Source organism: Aegilops tauschii, chromosome 3 (genome assembly GCF_002575655.3).
Source record: "Aegilops tauschii subsp. strangulata cultivar AL8/78 chromosome 3, Aet v6.0, whole genome shotgun sequence".
Classification (NCBI taxonomy): domain Eukaryota; kingdom Viridiplantae; phylum Streptophyta; class Magnoliopsida; order Poales; family Poaceae; genus Aegilops; species Aegilops tauschii.
Window position 1 is genome coordinate 129541258 of NC_053037.3, and position 5789 is coordinate 129547046.

Sequence of the window (5789 nt, forward strand, 5' to 3'; positions counted from 1 at the left end):
GCTCTCAATGACAAGTGTCAGTTTCTCTCGGAGTAGCCAACCAGCTAGTGGTTGTAGGGGCGGCTATTTATAGCCTAGTGAGCAGCCCGACATGATAAGACATAATTGCCCTTCAATGATATGACCGTTAGGTGGATAAGATATTTTGGGACAGCTGGCGCATAGCACAACAACGGTCGGAAATTTGAGGTTCAAATTCCTCAGGGCTATCATGTTCCTCACTAGTAGGCAATCCGCACTGGCGAATTCCTAACTCCTCAGTCAGAACAAATTCCTAAGAGACCAGAAGATCTTCGTCTCTGTCACTGAAGAAATTGACTGAACTATATGAGATTTCCAATGGCTTCACTCGAAGGGATTGATAGTTGTACGATTTTGAGATGGGCATCACTTGGAAACTTTTCCTTAGTTTTACCTCGACCCCCTTTAATAGTACGGTGTTTCCTATGGCTCAAGAGAGAGAAAATGAAACTATGAAAACAAAAGTCTTCACGCTTCATGTTCCTCGCGTGAATATCAAGTCTTCATGGTCACACCAATTTTTCACTTTCAAAATCTTCAGAAAGCCAAAGTCTTCAGTTGAAGACATTCATTTTTAGGGGTCGACTTTATCTGTAAATATCAAACTCCCAATAGACTTATAGACCAGTGTACACTCACAAACACATTAGTCCCTTAACCTATAAGTCTTCAACACACCAAAATCACTAAGGGGCACTAGATGCACTTACAATCTCCCCCTTTTTGGTGATTGATGACAATATAGGTTAAGTTTTCAACGGGGATAAACATATGAAGTGAAAATACTGATTTTGAGGACTTTGATTGCAAGATATAGAAGAACTCCCCCTAAAGATGTGCATATGTGAGGAATTTGCTTTTGAGAAGCAATGCACATTGAAGAGGAGACTCATGGAGATCTCCCCCTATATCTTGTAATTCATACCCGCATTTAACATATAATATGAAGAATTTGAAATGCATGATGAAATATGGTGACTGATGTAATTCAGCGCGTGCATTAACATATATGAGGAAATAGCATGCAGAAGAACAACATTGGCCATAGTCCTCATAAAGAAATCATGGTAGTTGACAGGAACTCCATGGATGATGTTGAATAGCAGATTCTTCATGATGCCAACGACTTCTTCTTCATTAGAGTCGTGGCCTTTGATTGGACTGAGGGTCTTGGTCAAAATTCTATAGACAGTCCTTAGCACATATAGCAATTCCTTAACGAGGAATTTGGTCCTTGGGGCTTGACCGGGCTTCAGAGGCTTCATCAACACTTGCATATAATGATCAGATAGCTCAGGTTCATGGTAGATGAGCTGCGCACCTTCAAGGGGAGGACTGACAGGCGGGGCATGAGGCAATTCAAAGGCTGGTGCTTTGTAGTGTGTGTTCTCTGTCATCTAGTCCAACACCCAAGAGTTCACATCTTCAGCGTGGCCGGTGATGTGCAACGTAGCTTAGAACTAAAGAATTAGCTCTTCATTCCAGTCGCATATATTGGTGCAGAAGTTGAGCAGCCCAGCGTCATGAAGAACACTGAAGACCGGAGTGAAGCACAGCAGCGATTCCATATCCACATGAGGAATATGCTCATGGTCAAAGATCTTGTCTTTATCGAATAGTAGTGAAGAATAGAAGTTCATCTGACTTGCTGTCCAGAAATGCTTGCGTCGAAGATGAGCAGAGTCATAGGGATTATATTCCATGAAGAAAACGTGTTCATGGAAGAAATCATCAACTTTGAACTTATGCTTCTTTGAGAAGGGATTCTTCGGCTTGGGCTGAGGAGTATCAGTCAATGTCTTCACCGCCTCTTGAATCACAATCTCAGGAGCCGCAGGCTGAGGAATTTCAGGTTCAGCATCATCAGTAGCAGCCTGGGCCTCCATCTCTTCAGCAGCTTGAACATCAGCACTAGTGGCTGGAATTTCTTCTGGGATGGTAAGAAGTGAAGCTTGAGGTTCATCACAGCCCATTTGAACTTCTTTAGTTTGGACTGGGGACTCAGGAATATGTTGCAGTGGGGTGAACATGGGTGAATTGGGGTGATGACTTTCCCAATAGTCATCATTCAGAACTGGAGTGGTGCACCCAATGTCCACGTCTTCTTCTTCATCCATTTCCTGAACGCCTGCCTCTTCAGCTGTAAACTGAGGCATGGGCGATGATACCAGGGGTGTTGAAGGGATATCATCCACTTCAATTTCTTTGTCCAACTGCTCTGATGAAGCAACAGAAGGATCTTCTTCATCTGATCCGCTTGGGATCTCATAATCCTCACCTTAGGGAACAATCTCCTTTGATGGCATATTTCAGAGAGGAACAACATCTATAGGATTGTCATAGGAGCTTGTCAAAGTCTTCGTCTTCTTGGGTGCAGAAGACTCTGAGGAAGTAGATGCTTTCCTTTTCTTCACTGCTGCTTGCTCCGCAACCTTGGTTTTCTTCACTTCTGATGCTGAAGGAAGGGTAGGACTTGGCGCTGGTGCAGGAGGAGCAGAGGAAATTGGTTCATTTTCCTCAGGTGCAACTGATGCAGTTGCCCTGGCTTGTTCAGTGACTTCAGGCTCAGCGGTAGATGCCTCAGCTGGCCTGGCTTGATCTTCAGGCACAACACTAGTGGTCGCCATGGCAGTTTCATCAGCGGCTGGAATAGCTTCATCAGCCTTGGTACTCTCATTTTCTTCAGCAGACTAATTTTCATCAGTGGTGCTGGCATGTTCTTCGGTAGGCTATGCAGATGCTTCAGCCTAAGGAATTTCATGTTGCGTTGAGGCAGCAACATTTGAGGTGAATCCCTTGGTCAGCTTGATGAATCTGACTTTGGCTCCCAGCCAGTCAGCATAGTATCGATCAAATTCATCACTGAGATTCTTGATTTCTGATTGCAGAGCGACAAGTTCATCAGGTGATTGCTTCAAAACATTTTGCTTCAGAAAGCGCTCTTTCTTGTACTGAGCTTTCTTCACCTCCCTCCCCTGTTCAAATTTCCATTTTTCCTCACCAATGAAGGCAGTCAACATATGACTTTGTCCAGGAGTGAGGTTCATCTCAGGCAAAGGAGTGTTGGGATCCTTATGCCATATGTTGATGAAGTCTAGGATCAACTTTGGATCCAGCATCAATGGCACATTACTGCCTTTGGCTCTAGCGGCCCTTTGCTGTCTGTCTCTGATGATTTCAGCAAGTTCATCATCATCAGCTTCGTCTTCACTGGACGGTACTTGGAAGGCAAACTGCTTCTTGTGAGGACTTGGTCTAGTGCCTCGTCTAGCAGTGGCCTTGGTCTTCAGCAAAGTGGGCCTGTTGAGGACTGCGGAGGGGCTGAGGAACTTGCAGAGGCTCCTGAGGCAATTGAGATGCCTGTGGTCCTTTGGCAAGTGGCGAGATGCACAAGTCCTGAGGACTTTGCCGGAGGAGCTGAAGGCTTTGCAATCGGAGGAACTGGAGCAGCTTGAGGAATTTGCCGTGAGGGCATAGATGAGCTTGGCCGTGTAAGTGCATCTAGTGCTCCTTAGTGATTTTGGTGTATTGAAGACTTATAGGTTAAACGACTAATGTGTTTGTGAGTGTACACAGGTCTATAAGTCTATGAGGAGTTTGATGTTTATAGAGAAAGTCGACCCCTAAAAATGATTGTCTTCAATTGAAGACTTTGGCCTTCTGAAGACTTTGAAAGTGAAGAAATTGGTGTGACCCTGAAGACTTGATATTCATGCGAGGAACATGAAGCGTGGAGACTTTTGTTTTCATTGTTTCATTTTCTCTTTCTTGAGTCATAGGAAACACCGTACTGTTAAAGGGGGTCGTGGAAAAACAAAGGAAAAGTTTCCAAGTGATGCTCATCTCAAAATCCTACACCTACCAATCCCTTCGAGTGAAGCCATTGGAAATCTCATACAGTTCAGTTAATTTCTTCAGTGAAAGAGACGAAGATCTTCTGGTCTCTGAGTAATCTGTTTTGACTGAGGAGTTAGAAATTCTCCAGTGCGGATTGCCTACAAGTGAGGAACATGATAGCCCTGAGGAATTTGTACCTCAAATTTCCGACCGTTGCTGTGCTATGCCCTAGCTGTCCCAAAATATCTTATCCACCTAACGGTCATATCATTGAAGGGCATTTATTTCATATCATGTCGGGCTGCTGCCTAGGCTATAAATAGCCGCCCCCTACAACCACTAGCTGGTGTAACATCCCAAATTTTCAATTTGGAATGTTATACATAGGTCATCATATGCATATCATATTTTATTTGCATTTTGGTTTGGATCCTAGAAATTCTAAGCAACTCAAGGACCTACGGAGAGAGTTGGGGATTTTATTAATTTCATATTTGAATTTTCTCAAATATTGAAAAGATGATCATTTTGGTTTTAATTATTTTTCTCCATGAAATATTTCAATATAAAAATAAATGAGAGGAGATAATATGACTTCTCCAAAATAAAAGAAATATTGGAGGAAAACCGTGCTCAGCAGAAGCCTCGTTTTACCCCGAACTCGGGAGGATATACTCATAACCATGGAGGCCATACCCACAATGGAGGAAGTTCGCATAACCACAGTGGCCCCAAGAATGGAAACGGGAATGGAGCAGGCAGCAATCAGAACCGCTCTAACCCAGCCACACCCGCCAAGAAGGATCTAAGTCACATTACTTGTTTCAAGTGCGGGAAGGCTGGACACTACGCCACCGAGTGTTCTGAAGCAAAGAATGGTAACGACAATGGAAGCTCTAGGAAGAATCCCAACCCTTTCAACAGGGGACAAGTGAACCACGTGAACGTGGAAGAAGTTGAAGAGCAGCCAGATGCAGTTATCGGTAAGTTTTTGGTTAAGTCATTTACCGCTATCGTTCTTTTGATACTGGTGCATCGCATTCATACATATCAAGGGGATTTGTGGACAAGTTCAAGTTACCCACCTTAGCCCTTAGGTCACCCATGTTAGTAAGCTCACCAGGAGCAGAGTATATGGCCAGCCAATGGTGCGATCCGATACCCTTGACCATTGATAGCCATGTTTTCCCCCAGACCTAATAATTTTGGAGTCACAAGGATTGGATGTGATACTAGGTATGGATTGGCTATCAAAGTATGGAGGAAACATTGACTGTGCTAGTAGGTCAATTCTGCTCACCACCCCGGAGGGAAAAAGGATCAAGTATGTATCCAGGCATGCGCCGAGGAGGACCCAAGTAAATTCTCTCACCGGAGTTGTTCAGGAGGAAGTGCCTGTAGTGAAGGATTATCCAGATGTATTTCCAGAGGAACTACCAGGCATGCCTCCGGATCGAGACATTGAGTTTTTGATAGAGCTGTTGCCAGGCACCGGACCGATATCGAAGAGACCATACCGGATGCCCGCAAATGATCTGGAGGAGATTAAAAAGCAGATCAAGGAGTTATTGGAGAAGGTTACATTCGACGAAGTTCGTCACCGTGGGGAGCCCCAGTGCTCTTGGTTGAGAAGATGGTTGGAGCTTATAAAGGATTATGATATGAAGCTGCATTATCATCCAGGAAAGGCCAATGTCGTAGCAGACGCTTAGAGCCGGAAGAGTTATGTCAATACCCTCTTAAGCAGAGGATTTACAAAGGAGTTAGCCGAGGATCTCAGGGAGCTTCATTTGGAGATAGTCCCTAGAGGTTTTGTTGCAGCAATGGAGGTTCAGTCAACATTATTGGGAAAGATTCGAGAAGCTCAGAAGGATGACAAAGAGATTGCTGAGATAAAGGAGAAAATGAGTAAAGGAAAGGCCAAAGGTTTT